This window comes from Pan troglodytes, chromosome 1 (assembly GCF_028858775.2).
Source record: "Pan troglodytes isolate AG18354 chromosome 1, NHGRI_mPanTro3-v2.0_pri, whole genome shotgun sequence".
In the NCBI taxonomy this organism is placed as follows: Eukaryota; Metazoa; Chordata; class Mammalia; order Primates; family Hominidae; genus Pan; species Pan troglodytes.
Window position 1 is genome coordinate 142,743,250 of NC_072398.2, and position 23,036 is coordinate 142,766,285.

Below are 23,036 nucleotides of genomic sequence, written 5' to 3' on the forward strand. Positions count from 1 at the left end.
TGCTTCAAATTTGCAAATTCTTTATTGGTTTATATCAATGTAATACCCAAAGCTCATCTCATTGCCAGATTTGAATGAAATATGATCCTGTTTATTCTATTAAAATGAAGGCTTGAAATTGTTACCCAAATGCCACAGGAATTCTTGCCATTTTCTCATCAAATTCCTCATCAGATTTTTTGTTAAAGTCACATTGTTTTAGATTTTGTGCCTTGGCATTTAAATGAAATTCAATGTGCCCCACTGGAGGAAACATCTGTAGGGACATATTATGTACAATATCCATTCCAATCAAGCAGGAGTGTACTGAGTGCCTGAATGAGGAGCTTATTCTTGCTTCACACTCCTCTGATGTGGCTATTGAGAAGATCTATAAGGGAGAGAACATTTATAAAAATTAAACCAGCAGTGGAGCACAGCATTTTAAATGCTCAAATCAAATACTTTTTAAAGGCACAATATCAGTTTCAGTGAATGGATTCCTGCCTCTTTCTTTTTATATAACAGACTTTATATATATAAAACATCTGATTCAGACTTTGGACAGCTTAGAGTGTGGTTAGATTATGATGATGTTCAATGTCCATGTGTCCCAGTAAGCTTCTATTTACTTGATTTTAACAACCTAACATATCCCTCAACAGAGGCAGAGGCAGCCTTAGTTCAATACACTCTATATAACCTTTTATATTTACAGTCTGCCACAAAACACCTGCAACTAGTGCTGTGTCAAATGGTCAAGGGATGGGAACAGTTCCTGTTCTATCAATAAACACACATGTCAATGGAAATTTTCTAAAATAGTGCTTTAATTTTCAATTAGAAAAGGAAGTGACCAGGATGTGATGGCTGGGACTCACATAAGATGGAAAAAAATGATCAAATTGACCCCATTGGACTTCAAGATATGTGACGATGAAATGAATTACGTGTACAAAGCACTTACAGCATGGCACATGGTAAGTGCCCAGTAAATATTAACCAATATTATTGTCAGGGATGACTTCACAGAGGAAGTGGGATTTGAGTTGGGGGGCATTGCATCAGCCTCAGAATAGGGCATTGGCAAAGCAGAAATGGCTTACACAGTGGCGTGAATGTAGGGAAGCAGAAAGTGTACCAAAGGAGGGAAACTAGATGAGTTTAGATGTTGCTGAGGCTTATGGTTATTGTCAGTTTGAAGTACACAGGGAGCCTATTAATGTGAAAGCCACTGAACAACATGCCAGACACAAAGAGCACCATGTAGTTTCAACTTAGACACTGCTGCATTAGGTATGTTGCGCATAAAAAGACGTATTTCATTTCCAGGTACTTCAGTGTATAATTAAGTAGAGTAAACAACATGAACCATTCAGCATTCTCCTGTCAAAATGCACTTAGATTCCTGTTGGAAGACAGAGCTGCTTCCGAAAGAAATAACTCAATCTCCCAGTACATACAAAAGTGAACTTTTCTCTCCTATTTTCATTGCTTTGGTCACTGTTTACCTTTGGTGTAGTTATGATGCATATTATGACATGAACGTGGAATTTTGTCTTTACTGTGGCAGATAATGTGTGACGTATTATAAAATGTGAATTATAATTCTCATTTATTTCCTGCCTTTTAAAATTTCCTTATAAATCCAAGGACTAGTTTTGTAGGGCTGAGTTTCTTCTACTCAAGTAAAACAATAACAACCACAACAACAACAAAACTATTGTGTGCTACAATTTGGAAAATGCTGGATTATACAAATTATACAGACATTCTTACTTTAGGACCTACTGGAATCTTTAACATGCTAATGAACATTTACAGTCTGTAAGAATAAGATGTAGCATGCATGATTTCTGACACTTTGTTAGGTATGGTACATTTAGGTAGCATGTTAGAACTTCTGCTTTTGGAATACACTCTGGGACATGATGCCCAGTCTTATGACTTTAGAGTTCAAGGGATATTTATCTAACAGTGATGGATACTAGTACAAACTAGGGATGAAAGATAAATTTCAAAAAATACTTAAAGTAAATGGGGTATAATACTTTATTTCACATAGCTTGATTCATTCAAGAAAATTAAAGCTTTTCCATCGCACTTATGAACTTCTTAAATGTAGGATACTATTTTATTTATCTTTGGAACCTCAGTACTATATAAAATCATCTTTCCACTGGGAAAGCTAAGTTTATAGGGTAAGATGGTCAGAAGCCATTTCCTGTACTACATAGAGAAAGCTTATCTAAGAGGAAGAAGAGGAGAAGGAGGAGGTAGAGGAGAAGGGCTCTGTGAGACTGTTTAAGCTCCTGGATTTAGCTGTAGCTGATGCCAGTGTACCCTATACTTTTAAGTTATGTAAACTTATTAAATTTCCTTTTACATGTAAGCTAGTTTGAATTATTTTTTTTTTACTTATAACCAAAAGTATTCTTACATATCTGAGCTGCAGATGACAGATTCTAAATTGTGGAATTGGTTAAGTAGGGGCGAGATGCAGCAATGTGAGGATTCTTCCATCCATGACTAATGTGAGTGTGGCAGACTGAGAGTTGACTACCTAATTCTATTCTTTTCTTCTTTATTGCTATCATAATTGAAATTATTTTTCCTGGTGGCAAAATGCCCAGCTAAAAAACACATTTCCCAGACTTTTTTGTCGACTGAGGATGACAATGTGATGCAGTTTTGGACAATGAGATATAAACAGAAATCTTAGAGCAGGAGTCTCAGGGAAGTTCCTTAGATAACAGCCAGGCTCAGCTGGCACATTCTTTTCACTTTGCTCTTCTCACTTCATCCTGTCTGTGTCCAAATCATAGTGTCTAAGGCTATGCAGAGTGGGTCCACATCCCTAACATGTAGTGAAGAGAGAAGAAAGCTGTTTCACCGATGACATCATGCTACTGCCACGCCAGCCCTGGACGGTCAACTTTGTGATCTCTTATTGTATGAAAAAAAAAAGACAACTTTTATTTGGTTTACCCACCATAAATCCAATTTTCTGTTATGTGTAGCTGAGCCTATTACCAAAATGATACATCAAGGCAGTTGCTTAAACTGTTGCTAGTGTATCTTAATACTCCATCCAAAGCCTACCAAGCTTGGGGTATTAGAGGGAGAACATGTAGGCAATGTGGGAGTACTGGAGGGTGTTGAGGACTTTCTGCAGTCCTTAGTAGGTCCTCTGAGAAAAAGATGATCTTCCGTCCAGGCTGATTCTCATATATGCTCTTACCAGAAAAAGTCCAATAGCTGTATGTCATGTGGCTGAAATCCCAGGATGCACAGCACAAGTTCACCACAAAAATTCATTGCATGAAAAATGGACATCCAAGATGAACACTGAAGAGAAACTCTAGTGAGTTCAGGAAATTTAATTGACTCAGCCTTGGACTTACAAGTCGAGAGTTTTGATATGTCAGGTTGATTAAATAGCTCTATCACGATATTGCCCAATTATATGCTATGCTCATTATTGTCTATTTTTTCATACAATTTAAAAATTATTTCTTTGGTTTTTATCTTTTATTGTAGGATGATCGTTTAAAACTTCTACACATAATGTGGTGGTTAAAAAAAAAAAAAAAAAAAAAAGCATAGACCGAAGAGAAACTCCCTGGGTTTGCTATGTATCAGCTGTTTGACCTTGTCCAAATGACTAAACCTTTCTCCAGTTTAGTTTCCTCATCTGTAAAAAGGGGACAATAATAGTACCTATTTTATAAAGTTGTCAGGAAGACTAAAAGCGTTAGCACATGTAAAGTACTTGGAACAGTGTCTGACTTCAATGAACACTGTTAGTTATCATTATTTTAAAAGTTGAAAAAGCTTTTAGGCTTTTCTTTGAATTTAAATATAAAATTTTATTTTACAAAGTTAAATGGTTTCATATTTGGAGTATTTAATGACGGTGTTTCTGATATTTCTGATGTTTCTGAGTATTGGATGACAGGCTGAAAAATCGTTCTGAGGCCTACATTTTAAACATGCCCTGCTTTGGGGATTTATCCTAGCATGTGTACTAGGTAAGTTCTGAATAGATGCTTTCGAAGAGGTGATTGGTTTCACAGAGTGGGAAACAGAGACAAGGTGTTTGTTTCTATCAGCCATTTTATTTCATGGCAGGCTAATTAAATCTCTTTCTTGGCTGGAATAAACTGAGATTGGTGTCTACAGGAAATATCTTTATGTTTAAGTAGACACCAGGCTTACCTCTATATGTAATCATGCAGCCACCTGCAGGATGTGCATCAAAGGGACAGGCTGGCATTGGCTGTCATAGTAGGCCCTTTCCAGTTAAAGGCAGCCCCTGCCTGAGAAGTGCTCTGCCTGATGACTGAAAACCATCCAGATAAAACACACCCCAGGACTAGTATGGAGCAGAGATAGGAAATCACCCTGTTCTCCTATGACCTTTTCTTCTGCTTATATTTATTTAAGTTTCTGCCCCCTGCGCCTTAAAGATATTTTGAAATTAAATTCAGTTTTTCTTCTGCCCTCCATAATCTGAGTTTGCAGGGATCCAGAGGTTTTTTATCTCTATAAGAGTTGTCTTTTTTTTAAATCTAATGATAATGATTAGTACATACCTGAGGATCAGACAATACTATCCAATCCCAAAACAGTGATATTAAGAGACTAATGAACCTAGATTTTTTTTGGAAGAGAGTGCTAATATTGTGCATAGTATTGTCTAATTTCCTCGCATATCCATTCAATTCACACAGTTCTATTTTTTAGCCAGAACATCCAAATAGATCTTAGATACTGGTTTCTAAAGTACCCCATTAATTTTGACCCAAAATTAGTAGTCAAATGGTATTTAAGAACTTGGTTACATATGCATACATAAGCATATATTTCAATGTGCGATTAAATGTGATTGAGATTAGCTCTGTCTTTGATACCTGTAGGAGCACTCCAAATAGCAGCCTGGGTTCTCATGCGTCAGGGTTAGGCTCCCAGAATTATGTCTCCAGGCAGAACAGCTCTCAGCTCTGAGCAGGACACTCTTATAGTTGACCCATATGAAAGGCCTGCCAAAGACTTCATTCAAAGGTAATAGATATTTGGGAAAAATAATCTCATTTTCATATCCTGGATGGATAAACAGATATTGACGTAGGTAAAACTATGCAGAGCAAAATTCAAGCAGCTAAGATCTTTTTATAGTGGAGATGAGGTGACATTAGTCCTTGCTGACTCATATGAGGTCATGGCTTCAATTATGTGTCTCTCATTTCTTTTGGATGAAGAATCTGTGACTGATGTGGGTTTCAAAATGTTTCCAACTTTGAAGATTAGTGGCTTGAGAACACGAGACTTTTCATTTTTTCAAGGAAGCACAGGTAGTGGTATCTTCTTAGGAATAGTTTCTCCAGATCAAAAGTATTTCCTACTCTATTGTTTCTTACTCTAAAAAATAATAATTTAAACAGCATCAGCCATTGAACATGGATCAATGATCAACATAACTATAACATTTAGGTAGGCTTAAATCCATTTATATGAAAATCAAGTTATAATGGGGCTGAGTTTTTTTCCTTTTTAAAAATGTCTTTGTTTATTTATTTTTACTGGAAACGGTTGATAACATTTCATCAGAAGACATTAATACAAAGAATTAATTAGCAAAATCTAATATCCAATCAGTGTAGTCTGGAAAAAGATTTCATGGATGGGTGATTGTGACATTGAATGGAGGTAGGAAGGTAAAGGAACAAATAATGTTTCTGAGTCAGAGGCTTTTCTCCTTTTATTCATACACTCATTGAAAGAGCAATCGAGGGAGAGTCATGAACTAGGAAGACTTAGGTCCTCACGAGAAACAAATCGCAGGTTTTAGGGAGCATCATAAAATAGCCATTTAGAACATTGACCTCGTGTATTTAAAGATTATGAGATTTTACAGTAGTTGGGTTATAAAATATCAATTTAGAGCAACAGCAAATTTCCTGATATTCATTTCAGTTTATAGGCAATTCCTGTTCTGACATAAATGTATAGGCCTGGGTGACCAAGTTCTCTGGGCCAATGCTGCATTTTCCTTCGAGGTGGGGGTGTGGGGAAGGTCTCAATGTCTTTTACCCAGAAAATCAGTGGGCTAGAAGTCTCCTTAGTCAAACCATTTGTATTGCAGGAGGCTTTAAAACAGTTCCGTAACTTACTGAAGCTCTCACAGTTGTTTCCTTTTCAGCAGGGGAATGGAGAATATCAGGGATGTTGGATTTACATGATTCCACTTTGAGGGGTTTATATAGCCTCTGAATCCTGTACATCACTAATTGCGACAACTAAAAATAAAGTATGACTAAAAGAATACTGCCATTATAAACCACTTGCTGTGTTAATATTCAGATGAAGAGTCTTTTCAGTTCATACTTCATTGCAAAATTAGGGTGTTTTTTTCCTGCCGTAAAGATGTACGCTTATTGAATGTATTTAAATTACTAGCTAATTTTTTCAGGGGGAAAAACCCTGAGGCAAGTGTAAAACTAGTAGCTACAGAAAGCTGGAGAATCAGATGTCTGCTGGGCAAATTGACAGAACTCATTAATCTTCGATGCAGTGTGCTATAGAGTCTGTCCTTTCATGCACCTGCGCAAGCCTAAAGTCATTACACGATGGCACTATTAATACTGAAGAGCTGGAGTGGGGAGAGGGTTATCTTCTCTTCTTAGTAATTGATTGCCAGCTGATTAGTGGACAACATTTTTCTTGCAGCATAATTGCCTTTGTGCTATCGTAGCCTCCCTGACCTGGGTTGAGGCTATCTCACTGATTTTGAGGCCCTGACAATAGCACCGTAGCCCTGAAAAGTAATGAACTGAAACTCAATCACTGCAAATTCCCCAAACAGTAGATGCCTAGTTAAATGCATTTCAATGATATTCCGAATAACAGCAATCATACTATAGGTCACATTTCTTTTCCTTCTAAGAAAACCAAACCATAGAATTCCATTTGGAAAAGTGTGTATTTGAGAAGGAATAAATAAAGTCATGATACATGCATTTTCATTTTTCACAGCTGTAATGGACCTATCAGAAGCTAGTACTGTGGGATTTCCAAGGACCTTGTGGATAAATGCTGGTAATAAATAGATTCTTATTAATTCCGAGGCCAACATTTTGGAGCCCAAGCGGAGAATTAGAAGATTTTAATGTCATTATATTGCATGATAGCTACAAATACCAAGTAATGCCCTCTTTCTTACCATAAAAATATTTGACTATGTCTTTTTTTGCCTTGTGTAAGATGCCGGGATAAGAAGGGGGAAATGGGGAAGTATGTTTTAAATCATCTAGCTTAATCGTTTAATGAATGGGAAGTGAATGAATACTGTAGGCTTTCTCTCTAAATGTCAGTGATACTGAGGTCTTCTCCATAAGTAACTTTCACATTTATGCAGATGGAAATAAAAATGTAACAATCTACTGCCTAACTTGAAGAGTATTAAGCAGCACATCTCTAAACTTTTAAAGGAGAGGATGCTACCATGTGGAAGAGAGTTAGGTAGTCATTAAAATAAGATCTGTCTCCTTAGAGTAAGAGGTCAAGATTTTCCTTATGTGAAAGCTGAGGTACAAATAAAACTATTGTAATGCCAGTAGACTCCATTTTTAGCCAAATATTCTAACTTTTTCGGAACATAGCAATAGTTGCTCACGTTTCTTTTCTTTTCTTTTCTTTTCTTTCTTTCTTTCTTTCTTTTTTTTTTTTCTTTTTTAAGATGGAGTCTTGCTTTGTCAGCCTGGCTGGAGTGCAGTGGCGTGATCTTAGCTCACTGCAGCCTCTGCCTCCTGGATTCAAGAGATTCTCCTGCTTCAGCTTCCCCAGTAGCTAGGATTACAGGCATGTACCATGATGACTGGCTAATTTTTGCATTTTTAGTAGAGATTCAGTTTCACCATGTTGGCCAGGCTGGTCTCGAACTCCTGACCTCAACTGAATCCACCTGCCTGGGCCTCCCAAAGTGCTGGGGTTACAGGCGTGAGCCACCGCACTCCCCTACCAGTTGCTCATATTCCTAATTGAGATCACTGACCCAGAAAAGCAGCATTATTAAATCAGCTAGTGACTTAGCAGAATTACCAAATGTGTCTTTCAAGGCTCAAAAAGATATATTTTCACAAACCCTTGACCAAGACATCTGTGTACTAGTGCACACTCTCCTAAACCATCAGGTGTGGTATTGACAACAAAAAGCATCTTATCCTCTGTCATTGTCATTTGTGTAGGCCTACATGTTTCCAGTGATCTTGTTTAGTTTTGAGGAGTTTGGGGAATATTATTAATCACAACATAACAATAATTGCAATGTTAAAAATTCTAGTAAGGAGAGTTATAGGTTATGATGCAAACAGAATTGAGATAATTAAAAAGTGGAAAGGGGTGAGGCAATGAAAAGAATTGTAATGCGTTGTGAATTAATCATTTGACAGTGAGAAAATTCTGAAATACAGAGTGAATCAGTCATAATGCAAAAACGTACAGCACATATATATTCAACTATAATTAACAGATGAAAAAATGTGATTGATGGAAAATCTTTTGAGTGTGTGACTAGAGGATCAAAGTAAATTCTGAGTGTGCATTATCTTAATGTAAATTCAATGGAAGGTTAAGAATTTGAGAACCTAAAAGCTAAGCATAGTGGAACACTGATGAAACTTTCATCAAGCCCCAGATGGAACTTACTCCAATCTGCACAACATCAAAGTGAGTGGTCAGCACGCTGAAGGTGGAAATGTTACTGCCGAGAAGTTCCCTATTACCCTTGCTGTGATTATCACGAAAAGGTTTATTTGCTTCAATGGATCTTCAACATAGACGAAATTGATCTATTTTAGAATAAGATGCCTGAAAATATGATATAAACAAGGTTTAAAGCTGTGATGGGCCAACTGACACTCCTATTTGATGGAAATGATCTGAAACTGCAGCTGAAACCCCTCATGCTTTTTGTGCGGCAAGTCCAAGACCCCTTCAGAATATTACTGGAGATCTATCTGCTGTTTAAAAAGCTAAATCAAGAGTATAAATTACATTTACTGTTTTTGAAGATTGTTTTTTCCACCACATCATTCCTCAGATTAAAAAAATGCTGTAACCTGAATATGCTGCATTTTAAAAACTTCTTTGTTCTGGTAATTCTCATGGGCATTGACTTCTTTCCATTTTGTCATTTAATGATTATCATTCTAATATCTAGGTTATTTACCTATGTCCAGATTCTACCCCAATTCTATAACCAAGGGTTTCATTTATTTTTGGTTTAAGAAATATTATCTGAGAGTGATGGTTAAAAATGACTAAGTAAAAGCATTTTTTTCTATTTCTTTCCCTCAAAACCCACCAATAAAAACTATAAAAATTTAAACTAGAAAAAGACACTCCATATAAAAAAACAAAGTACCAGCTATAACTGAAAACTTGCATACATAAGCACACCGCTCTAATGTGTAGTCTGAAAGAGAGTTGAGGAAGAGCCTGAGCAGAACCTATTATTTCCCTAATAGTAAATGTCTTTTTACTGAAATGATCTTTTATAAGGATCTTTGCATTACAGATGAGATTTAGGAGTATGGGTGGGCCAAGAAAAGAAGTGGGGAGATGGTACTGAGAGACACAGGTCAACAAACCCTCTTATTCTCCATTTTTTAACCCTCTATAGTAAAGAAGTGATGCTATCAGGTGAAGGAGGGGTGGTGCAAAGAACTGTAAAAGGGATGTGATACAGTTTGATGAGCCAGCACAGTTTGAACATTGACATTTCAATTGTACAATGAGAAGACCAACCCCAAAGTCTTTTCATTTTAGGCTTCATTTCAACCTATTTTTAAAAATGTCATTGAAAGGTACTATTTTTTTTTAATGTGCTCAAGGGCAGCAACTCCTTTTGCTTATCTCTTTGCTATTTTTTTGAGGCAATAACAGACTTGTTAGGAGAGTGTTAAGACACACATCCCATAGAATTTGCTGACTGCCTTGACTTAACGCTTTTCATCTCCTCACAGTATTCTTGCATAAATAGCTAGCTGCATTTTAAGATGGGTAATAATCACAGAGGAACTAGCATGGGGCCTACAAACATAAACTACATGACAAAACAGAAAGAAAAAACATAAGAGGGCAAATGAAAAAATTTAGGGCAGCAGTAATTAAATAGTGAAAGGCAAAAATTTCAGTTTTAAGAAAATGTAGGCCACTTGATCTCTGTTCAAAAAAAGTCTCAAAAAAATGCTAGTTTTCAAGGGCAAAAAACAACCTAAAACAGCAGAAGCTGAGAAGAGAGGTTGCAGTTATCTGGAAAGAAATGGAAGAGAAAAATAAAAATATTGTAGAGATGAAAGCTGTTTAGAAAAGAAAAACTTAGTCAACATGACTGAAAACACAACTCTAGTTAATGAAGAGAAAACTACAAAAGGGCCACAGAAAAAATATAAAAATATATAATAGCAGATAAATCTTTTGAAATAAGACCAGATGTACAGATAAACAGGGTTCACCCTATCTTACAAAATGATTCATTTAAAACTGTGCACACAAAGATATATTCCAGAGAACTTCAGAGGTAAAGGAAGAATGCTTTTCTATCAGGAGAGGAAACATTTAACAATAAAATTATAGACGAATGTAATACTTGGTTAGCTGCAATCTCTTCATAGCAACATCTAGTGTCATAGGGCAGCAGTACAATATCTGCCAATCTTCTCAAGGAAATAAAATATAATCAAGGAATTTTATACCAAACCATCTTATCCTTCAAGCTCAAAGTTTAAAGCATTCATTATATGCAAGAACTCAGGGAACACACCACTCAAGGGCCTTCAGTGAAAAAATGTTACATAGCTATTTTTTCCAGTCAACCAAAAATGAATCAAAATTTTAAAACCCATGAATAAAGAAGCCATCGTAAAAAGGATTGGTGTTGAGCACTGAATCATAGAAATAACAACTCAAAAACTCTTGGAGAAAAAATATGAATGTTATAAACTCTGATGTAGTAAATTAAATAATACAGTAAATAAAATTTAGAGATGGGGAGGAGAATGGGAGGAAGTGAGAGTATGCTAATTTCCTCATATGTTAAGGTCAGTAGATACTGTCTCAATCAGAAACAGTTTTTTTTTAAGTGATTCCAACACTGCGAGATTTTTTCATAATCTTTAAAAATAGGTGGTTTTTAAAGAAGCAAATCTCTTATAAGTTCAGTTTTAATTTTTAGTTTCTAGTAAATTCATTTAATATTTAATAAACTAGTTTTTATTCTAAAATGTGATATATAAATGATATTATATAATTTACAATGAGTCTTTTTCAGAATGCCCTGCATCTATATATTTTTCTATATGTATTAGTTTTCTACTGCTGCCATAACAAATTACCAAAACTACAATTCAATAGGTCAGAAGCCTAATATGGATCTCACTGGGATAAAATCAAGGTGTTAGCAGAAATGTGTTCTTTGGAGAATCGTTTTCCTCTCTTTGGAGTTGTTGATAGAATTCAGTTTCTTTCATTTCTAGGACTGAAGGCCTTATTTTCTTGCTGTATATAAACTAAAGGCCATTCCCAGCTTCTAGAAGCCACATGCTTTCCTTGGCTTATGGCCTCCTTTCTTCATCCTCAGAGCCGGAGAAGGCAGGGCAAGTCCTCACATTATATCTGCCTAATTCTTCTTCCAACATTGCATCTCTTTGATAAAAATCTGGAACTATTCTCTACTTTTAAGGACTCAGGTGATTAATTCAGAAAAATATTGCCATCTCAATGTTCATAATCTTAATCATCTCTCCAAAGTCCCTTTTGACATATAAGGTAATATATCAACAGGAATTGGGGTGTGGACATCTTTAGGGGGTCATTATTCTGCCTACCACACTATCCATCAATCCATCTATCTTAATTTTTTCAGGGATATTAAGGATAATTATTACTGAGTGCTGGATACTAAGTGAGTTTAAAAAATTTTTAAACATTTTCCATATTGTTTAAAATACTATATAATGAGTTTGTTTTGTTTCTACACAATGTATGAGAAGATGCTTGAATCAAGTTAACAAATGGGAATAATGGAAAGTTTTAAAAGGACTATGATATCTACAAAGCCAAAAAGCATCTTGATGCTTTCTTGTGTGAGATTGCAAACACAAATGTGAATAGTATATTGGTATTTGTTACCTCAGTTCGTCAATGACTGTCATACTTTTGGAGAGTTTCAAGATGAGACTAGTCTCAAAGCATTTTTTTGGGGAGATAGGCAAAGAAGTTGAACTTTCTGTAAGACAACAATTTATTAAAATTAACTGGACCCATCTAGGAAATGACAAAGAGAATTTGATGGAACAGAAATCACAGAGGCTTAAAAGTACGATGCTGATGAATCACAGGCTGAAGAACCCTGAAGATGTTGTTTCATCCGTGCCTGTGTTTCATTTCTGTATTAATTTCTTTTGGCTTGTTGTTTTAATGCCATTTCATGTGCCAATGTTAGGCACTTTTCAATGAGATGGTAAGTATGTTTAAGTTAAAGGCCATGTCTTTTAGTTCTTGGCTAAATATTTGCATTATAGGGTACTGCTTTCAAACCAGAAATTGGTTTCTGAGCCTCTCAGTCTTTTGCCACATGGGATTCAGCAAACAATTCAAGAGCAAAAACTATACAGACTGTTTTTCAGAAAGTTCCATTTTCTCTGGGATTTTGGTCCCTAAGCCTTGACTGACTCAGAAACCTTAGACTTTCCTCTAAAAAATCCCAAAGCTCTATGCTACTTTCTTCAGTTTGGCCTCTATGTGCTATGCTGTGAAGGGAAAAATTCACTGAAGCGAGAAATGGAAGGAGCAGGTGCAGCTTCCCTCCATGTGCTTCCCTTTTCTCTATGATATGGACCCTTCCAGTCCTGGCTACTTTGGTTCCTGTCTATTAACTTCAAACAGCTGTGTTCTGTAGTATATCTAGTGTTATAGATTTTCTTGCAGAAGAGTTGATCTGATACAGTCTGTTCTGTCATGATCAGAACTAGAATTTATCAGTGAAAGTTTGTAAGTGAGACTGTGACATGATCACATTTATGCTTTAAATGAGAATGAATGTAGTAGGTAAGGTATATGAAGGAAGAGAGTGAAAGAATGGAGGTGGTAAATATTTGCTTAGTACAGAGCACAGAGCAATAGCAGGCCAAATCCAACAGCCTGATGATGAATTTTATGTGTGCATTTCACGGTGCTAAGGGATGACCAGATAGCTGGTGAAACATTATTTCTGGGTGTGTCTGTGAGGGTGTTTCCAGAAGAGATTAGCATTGAATAAGTGGATTGCATAAAGAAAATCAGCCTTTACCAATGTGTGCAGTATCATTCAACACATAGAGGGCCTAAATAGAACAGAAATACAGAAAAAGGGGAAGTTTCTCTCTTTGCTTGAGCTGGGACATCTATCTTCTGCCCTGAAACACTGGTGCTCCTGGTTCTCAGGCTATCAGACTCAGACCAGGACTTATACCATCAGCATCCTCTCAGGCCTTCAGACTTAGACTGAATTACATACCAACTATCTTGCTTCTCCAGTTTGTAGATGGCAGATTGTGGAAATCTAGTTCTCAAGCCTTTGGACTCTGGGGACTCCAACCAGTGGCCCCTCTGGTTCTCAGGTCTTTGGTCTTAGACTGAGAGTTACAACACCAGCTTTCCTGGTTCTTAGGCCTTTGGACTCAAATTGTACCACCGGCTTTCCTGGGCCTTCATCTTGCAGATGGCACATTGTGGGACTTCTCAGCCTTCATAACCACATGAGCCAATTCATATAATACATTTCTTCTCTCTCTCTCTCTTTCGCTATTAAAAGTTGGTGCAAAAGTAATTGCGGTTTTTTTTGCCATTAAAAGTAATGGAAAAAGCTGCAGTTACTTTTGCACCAACCTAATATTTATCTATCCCATTGATTCCTTTCTCTAGAGAACCCTGAGGAATATGCTGGTCTTATAAAGTTTTACTGGAACACAGCCATACCCATTAATTTCCTAATTGCGTTTGGCCGTTTTCAAGTAACAATGGCAGTGTTGAATAGCCCTGATAGAGACAGTACAGCTTGCTAAACCTAAACTATTTATTTGTATAGAAAATAGAAAGAGCTTCTCAAACCCTGACAGGGTAAGTCTAATGAACACATGTCTTTTAGTGATCTGTTTATTTCAAATAACTCATTATAGGTGGCTATATATATAAGAATGATATAATGGACTTTGGGGGCTTGGGGTTAAGCATGGTAGATGAGTAAGAGAGAAAAGACTACAATAAATAATACAAATATATCAGTCTTCTATCAACGCTCTCCTTTCCCTAAGTCCAATACTAAGCAAAAAGAACAAAGCTGGAGGCATCACATTACCTGACTTCAAATTATACTACAAGGCTATAGTTACCAAAACAGCATGGTACTGGTATAAAAATAGGCACATAGACAAATGGAATAGATTAGAGAACCCAGAAATAAAGCCAAATCCTTACAGCCAACTGATCTTTTACAAAGCATATGAAACATAAAGTGGGGAAATGACACCCTATTCAATAAATAGTGCTAGGTAAACTGGCAAGCCACATGCAGGAGAATGAAAGTGGATTTTCATCTCTCACCTTATACAAAGATCTACTCAAGATAGATCAAAGACTTAAATTTAAGACCTGAAACCATAAAAATTCTGGAAGATAACATCAGAAAATCTCTTCTAGACATTGGCTTAGGCAAAGAATTCATGACTAAGAAACCCAAAACCAATGCAACATAAACAAAAGTAAATAAATGGAACCTAATTAAACTAAAACGATTCTGCACAGCAAAATAAATAATCAGCAGAGAAAACAGACACCTCACACAGTGGGAGAAAATATTCGCAAACTATGCATTTGACAAAGGACTAATATCCAGAATCTACAAGGAACTTAAACAAATCAGCAAGAAAAAAACATAATCCCATTAAAAAGTGGGCAAATGGCATGAATAGACAATTCTCAAAAGAAGATATACAAACAGCCAACAAATATATACAAAATACTCAACAGTACTAATTATCAGAGAAATGCAAATTAAAACCATAATGAGATACCTACCACTACCACCTTACTCCCGCAAGAATGGCCAGAATTTAAAAATAAAAAAATAATAGATGTTGGCCTGGATTTGGTGAAAAGGGAACACTTTTCCACTGCTGGTGGAAATGTAAACTAGTACAACCACTATGGAAAACAGTATGGAGATTCCTTAAGGAACTAAAAGTAGATACACCATTTGATCGAGCAGTCTTACTACTGGGTATCTACCCAAAGGAAAAGAAGTCATTATGTCAAAAAGACACTTGCACACATGTTTATTGCTGCAAAATTGCAAAGATATGAAACCAACATAAATGCCCATCAACCAACGAGTGGATGAAGAAAATGTGGTATGTATACACCATGGAATGCTACTCAGCCATAAAACGAAGTGAAATAATGGCATTTGCAGCAGCCTGGATGGAGTTGGAGGCCATTATTCTAAGTGAAGTAACTCAGGAATGGAAAACCAAGTATTACATGTTCTCACTTATAAGTGGCAGCTGAGCTATGAGGATGCAAAGGTGTAAGAATGATATAATGGACTTTGAGGACTCGGGGTAAGCATGGGAGGTGGGTGAATGAGAAAAGACTACATATTGGGTGCAGTGTACACTGCACGGGAGATGGGTGCTCCAGAATCTCAGAATTCACTGCTAAAGAACTTACCTGTATAACCAAAAACCACCTGTACCCCCAAAACTATTGAAATAAAATAAATACATAAATAAATAAATGTTAAAAAAAAACAAAAAATACTTCTCTTGCTCCAAAAATGATTTTTTGCATTCCCTTCTTTGGAATTACTTTTAGAGTCACAGAGGAAACTTGTTTCATTATTTACAATCATTTATTTTATTTTTCAATCCCTAAACATTGTTTTTAAATCAAAGCATTTAGCTTTATCACCTTTCTTATTATGACACATATATCCAATTAAGTTGTAACTGTTTGGAAACTACATGTTTGCCCAAAGGACAAAATTTTGTCAGATTTGAGGATATTCAAATGCAACTGTTTTAATGGAGTGGTGGGCAAAAGTTACATAATTATTGAAACTATAAATAATCATCATTTCTCCCATTTGTTAGCTTTTTTGATAGATAAGTTCTAATTAATGCTTTAACTCTTGTTTCTCAATAATAAAGCCTCAGTGTTGAGAAAGTTGATATTTTTTTCACAGTTACCATGCACCAGATAATTTATTTGAAGTAGTTTTAATGCTAAGAAAGTTGACAGTTTTTTTCATAGTTACCATGCACCAGATAATTTATTAGAAGCAGTTTTATCTCCTATATGTGAACATGTATTGTTTTTCTGTTTAGTACCTCTGTCTCCCAATACCACTTCCTGGAAGAGCATCTCTCTTCTTTTAATACTTTTTTTCTCTAGCCTAGCCATATATTTCCAGCAGGATGTGTCTTGTTCTTGCATAACAGTGTGTCCCTGACCACAGTTGATTGGTCAGTGGAGGTGAGGGAATGCGATGCATGACCCAATGTGTGCAATTGTAGTATTCATTGATCATAGTTAATCGGTCCTGAGTTGAGCACCTAACCCAAAGTGGGCCCACTAATGTTCTCTGAGATTTTGTAAACTAGGCCTGAGGATGGAAATGCTGGCTGTTGTGAGGATTGAGAGCTGCCACATGTGCCCTGTGTTTGCCGCCGTGTAGAGGACTCTGGTCTTCAGTAAGGGAGATAAAGTTGGGATGCAGAGAAAAATCAGGTGGTGATGGAGAAAGGGAATCATAGCAGTGCAGTGCTTGAAGTCCTGGTACCATTCTTTTTTTGAGGCCTACCTGTACCCCTTCCTGCAATTTGATCATAACTCTTCCTTGGAGTCCTGGAGCCAATCATGTCTCCTTTATCTTGTTAACTAGTTCGAATTTGATTTCTGTTACTTGCAATCGAAAGAGTTCAGATTCATATATGCTCATGAGAGAATATTCTCCCATCATCACTTAAAGCATCAAGACATTTTGCCTATTCAGAAATTCTGTGTCATCATATCGCATTCATAGTCACATTCCATTGAATATGAAGAGAAGAGGTGTAGGACGTTAGAAAAAGGCAGGGGAGTCACAGGGATATTGTTAAGTTTTCCAGTTAGAAGTGACGCTGAGTCAAAGCAGAAAGAGAATTGAGAGCAGACATTGAAGAGCTGAGGTGCTAGATGGCAAGAGAATGCAGAACATGTGAACAGTGGCTGAGGAAAAGGAGGAAACAGAGATGGCCTACCTGCAAGGGAGTAAGACTGCTGTCCCCAAAGGCATTTACTTCTTCTCTGGAACTTAACACTTGCCTTCATTTCAACATTTTTTATCATTTGCATCAAATATATGCATGTGGCAATAAATCATACAAGTATGCCAGTCTCCCATCAATGCTCTCCTTTCCCTAAATCCTCATCTCAAGTTAATTGCTTTTAACTGTGTATCTTTTTCTGGTACAGACTTTCAAAAGACTAGATCATGTATTTGTGCTTCTGTTTCATGATTTATAAGCTTTTAACAATATCTGTTAGCTCTCATATATGAAAGATGAGCACCTGACTCATTTAGACCACCTATGTTCTAAATATTTACATTTATATACTTTTTAGTTCTTACATTGGTTATCTTAGTAATTTTAAATAATAACCTTAAATATTTATTTTTTTGCTGCATCAATTTCGTCTATTATCTGTTGACTCTCAAAGTTGGAAGAAAATATTTTTATTCCTACTCTTTCCATCTCCTCTTCTCTTTCAAATACCATTTTCTGTCAGCTTTATTTTTATTTTTACATTGTCAAGACTACCAACAATATATTCTGTCCTATAATCACAACCAAGTATTTGATTCTTTGTGGGCTAAATATAAAACAGTTGAAAAGCAATGAACAGCATTCGCATTATGATGGCTGTTGTTTGATGCTGGTGCCACCAGGGCATGACATTTCCTCCTCTAGAGTACCAAGTAGGTTACTCTAGACACAAGAACATTCTTCCTGTTTTAAATACAAATAGAATCTTTTAGAGTGCTATCAACTGCTTCAGTTTTCAACTTACTTTAGTTTGCATCATATTTGGAAAATTACTGGTAGGCACCTGAATTTTTAAATTGTGTTTCTTTTTATTCTGATTTATTTGATTTCCTTTCTTCTTCTTCCGCTTAAATTACACGTTCTCTTCTATCAAGATCCTTTTTTCCCTAAGACACTTTGTAGAGTCTTCTGTGCTGTGTCAGGCTGGAAGGGTTAATGTGCAGTCATGATCCTAAGACTTCTGAATGATCTCCTTGGTTGGACCTGTGCTTTTCTGCTTTGCCTGTTTCTTTGTATATTTCTTCCTTTTGAGGGGTAGATCCTAAGTGAATTTCTTGAAAAAGAATATATATGATAGATAAAATTTCTGAATCCTTGTATCTTGGAAAGTGTCTCTTATTCTTTCAAATTTGATTATAGGTGAGTTGAGTACGTAATTAAGAGACGAAAAGATTTTTCCCTCAAAATTTGTTTTCTTGTACCCATTCAGAGGATCTTTTCAATCTGAAGACATTTTGCTTTCCTCAATGTTAGGAAATTCTCTTCTTATAATTATATTTTGTCCACTTTACTTCATTGTCTCTTTCTGAGACTACATTAGCTGGATGTGTTAATCATAAATTCATTTTCTACGCCTTTTTCCTTTTATCTACTATGCTTTTTTTTTTTTTTATTTGTGGTCTACTTTCTCAGAGTCTATTTTTAGCCTCTGAATTTTTAAGTCCTTGGGAGTTTTGCCTGGAGCTTTGTTGTTAGAGACGACGGAGGAGTATTGTGATAAGTTACAGATGTCCCATGTGTAAATGTTCAACTAGTACATGACTTCAACCCCCTCCCTACTCCCCACTCTGCTAACCTTGAGTCCAGGGCCTCTGTGATGTTCAGGTGGAGATTGGCTTCCACCTTCACAGAAGTTTTCTTTTATAATTGTGAAGTCTGAGGCTTGCTTTGTTTCATCCAACTGCCTTCTTCCCTACTCCAGAAATTAAAGTATCTCAGTCATGGGTCCCTTTCACCCCTAAGTTTCATTTCTGTTATATATTTATTCCTCTTCTGGATTTTTTTTAATGCTTTAATTCAGTGGAATCTTGGAAGGGACAGAAAACAAATTCAATAGCCTCGTCTGTTACCTTAACCCACATTCAACAACTGTGTGCTTATTAGCAGCTGATTAAAAACTAAAAGAAAATGTAAGGGTTTAAATGATATAAGGGTTTAAAGTAATTTATGTTCATAACAAGATAATCCCTTTGCATTTAAGTTTGTGCAGCAAAACACTTTCAGTTTATGGTTTTAATAAGAATGCTAACTTAATTTTTATTTAAATAAGCATTTAAATTTATATTTCAGAAAAGAAATTCATGTGAAATTAGAATTTCATATCAACAAGATCAAAACAGAAGATGCATTTTGAGATGTTAATTTTTATAAGACACTGTTCTGAACTCAGGGTATAAAATGAAGCATATGGCCTTCTGACTCTCAAGGTGCTTACTGATTTACTTATGAACACATTATATAATAATAAGGATTTACTTTTTAATAAATGCTCATAGCACATATAAGAAATGTATACACGCTTGCTTGTTGTTTAAGACCGGATCAGTGAGGAGAGGCTCTATATGGCATTTGTAAAATACAGTATTTGTAAAGCTGCTACGTAAATTGCTGTTGAAATGTAAACTAGTATTAGTTTATAAGAAAATGTGATAGGCTGAGCAAAAGCATAGTAAAAGTAAAGCACAGGTCATTTTAGGCAAGTTTAGCAAGGGTGAACATTGGTATAGGTAAGAACTGAGGCTGGAAAGTTAGCCATACCTGCTTTGATGGCCCAAATGAATTGGTGGCGGACAGAGGCCAACCTGGAGATGCTAGGAATAATTAACAGGCCTCTCTTAGTATTTTCCCGAAACGTCAATTCTTTTTTAAGGAACATAAATTTCAGCTGTCAAGTTGTATTACACAATGTTTGTTGCATTTTGAGCAGGGCCAGTATCTTTGACGCCAAAGATATTAATTTCTTAAATGTAACTCCAGAAGGGGGAGAAGCCGACTTGCCCTATAAACTGATGGTACTTTGTGATTCTAAGTCTTCATGGTAGCCTTCCAGTTGGTCATTTTATTGGACAAGTAACTTAAATTCAATTTTGGTTTTCTCTTCTGTAAATTTGGATAAAATTACTGACTTGTCTCACAAAGACATTACTTTTGTATAGTGATGGACGAAAATGTTCAGATGACTACATTAGGTGTCTAGATCAAAATGTAAGGGATTCTGATTGCTGTTCTTGTGGGTTTACAAGATAATTGCCCTTTCATTTTTTGTGCATAGAGTATTTGCAGATTCATAATATGATAACGTTAGAAAAAGAAGTATAATTTTATAGTTTCATGTAGGTAGAATTCAGAAATTTAAGTGTTAAACTTTCTTTAGCAGCACAAAGGTAATAAGTTTACTTAAATATTAGATCATGGTACTACTCACTTGGAGTGTGCATTAATTTTGTGTCATTTTCCTCTGCCTACAAATCCCAGACCATTAGTATGCACTAAAATGTGAATGTTCTCATAATGTTCTAAAAGTTAAATTAAGATTTCCCTAAAGACTGGTCTTTTAAAAGCTGGGTATCTATTGCTCCTTTTGATGAGAATGAGTAGAAAAAAATATTCTTCCAGATCCACATTGTTTCCATTTATTAAACAATAAAAAACTCACCTTAATTAAACTAATTTAATTTAATTCCTTAAATCCCTCAGTCTCCAAAACTTTTCTGCATTTTGAAAACTGTTCACTAACCCTTCCCCCTTATAGTTAGTTGTCATGGAAATGAGGAATCTCAAGAGGGCAAATTTAAATCATTTGAAGAAGGCTTGACATTTCTGGAGACTTGTACTCCTTCTTTCCAGTTGACTCCAGGAATAGACCTTATTAGAGCTATGGGGTGGGATTTTGATGTTTGAATTCTATCACCCACTCCTAATCTGCTCCAGTGACATGTGGTCCATGGCATAATAGCAATATCCAAAAGGGAAGTGAAATATAATTTTTATTAATAGCTAGAGTGTCCTCATTAAATCCAAGTGCAAATTTTCCCTGGTAAATGAAGCTGCAGCAGGAGTCAGATCTAGAGTCCTAAGCAGAGACTCTCATTCTACAGAACCTAGAATGTTTAATGGAGATCAGAACTCTATTGTCTCAGGTCAGGTTCCCCAGGAAGCAGCCTCTGAGTCAAACTTTGTGTGAAGAATGTTTATTAATGAGTGCCCATGGGATCCACAGCTGTGTAAGGAAAGATAAGGAAGCAAGAGTGGACAGGGGAAGAAGTTGGGCTGGGGTGCAGGCCCATGACAACATTGGCTGACTCCATGGGGGGTTCTAGAGATAGAATGGATCTTCAGGGTTTTTGTGGGGTAAACTGAGACCACCAGGCTTTTATATCCCTGTATCAATCAATTATTAGGTGTGGCCTGCCTTGGGAAGGTGGGGCTGTGGATGCCTCTTTATATCTAAGGCAGTCCCCAAAGGAGCTGACATCAAAGGCCATTGGCTGCCAGGGATCTCAGCAGTTGATATAACAAGTCCTTCCTTGAAGGAGAATCTGGGCATTACATCACAGTGTCCAGCACACCAACCAAACATTCTTATAAACAGTCCACATGGACAAAGCTGGCTGCTCTGTCTTTTAGACACTGTACCTACAACCTGGAAATCAGTTGCAGAAGATAGTGTAGGAAGACAAAAGAGAGGGTAGAGTCTGGCTCTATCTTAAGTCACCATAACATGATCACTAGTGAAATGTGGCCATTCTGTACCCCAGATTATAAATGATTATCTAATAAATTTTCCCACCCAATCTCCATCAGATTCTGACTATATGTACTTTTTCCATGTGCATAGTTATATTAAAACCGAAAATCAATTATTTTAAAAGTTAGAATGAATTTTATGTAGAGATAGTTTTTAGGCTTTCCCCAATGTGGCATCTCAGAAAATGTCAGTGTCTTAATAGGTAGCATCCAACTTTAATAAATTTAAGTGGAGATTACAATTGAGTTTTTGGCTAAGATTTACTATAGGATTTGTTATTTTTATTGTTGTTTTGTTTTATTTTATCTTTAACTCATACCTTCTAGCTAGTGAATACTCCAATTCTGGTGCTGTAAAAAATAGGACACCTCAGTTTTTGGGTAATGAATGTAAGGGTTGATAATAGACTCTGTGCCCTTCTTTTTGGAGTTAGCAGTTGCCCTTTGCTCTTTGTTGCAGGGGTTGTTAAGTTTCCATTTACGTAGACTCTGCAATAGTGAAAAAAAAAACATAGAACTTTAAAGCTGTCTTTATATGCATCCAGCCAAATATAGCCTTCAAATACTATTCCCTGGGATGGAGGCTTCACTGTCTTCAGGCCAAATCTGGCCTATTGAGTATCTTTAAGAGTTATTGTGCAAAAAAGTAGAGGCTTTTTTTTAATGTGCCAGAGTTCTGATATTTGTCTGCACTATATGAGAAACTATGAAATACTTAAAAGCCGTTTGGATTCTCGCAATTGTTAATGATATAATGAAATATCATTATTATATGTGTATATGTTTATAGATAGTATCCAAAAGTGCCTCCCATATACTTTTTACAATTGTTTAAGAGCTATGACTGGGTCAGATTGTCCTTTTCTGTCATGTTTCAGATGTTGAATCTTGAAAAACAAGCATGCGAATAACACACTGAGCTTGTCATTAGTAGATTAGTTGCTGCTACAAAGCCTTCTGTTGAGGATGAGTTCTTTTTTACCTGCCTAAAAAGTGTTTCTCTTGGAGAGCAATTACATCTGATTGACATGTTTTCATGTGCCTCCAGCCTTGGTGCATTTTTTTCTTTGGTACACTAAACAGGTCTAGATCAAGGACTGTTATTTTATTTTTATTTTTTTGCTC

General features: G+C 36.2%; 1 long non-coding RNA gene across 1 annotated transcript in view; it reads left to right on the forward strand.

Moving 5' to 3' along the window:
• Positions 1-870: 870 nt before the first annotated feature.
• Positions 871-23,036, forward strand: part of LOC134810836 (uncharacterized) — a 351,897-nt gene continuing 329,731 nt past the window's right edge. Inside the window, exon 1 of the long non-coding RNA XR_010159443.1 lies at positions 871-959. This is a non-coding gene — a long non-coding RNA (uncharacterized LOC134810836). The remainder of the gene's footprint in view (positions 960-23,036) is intronic.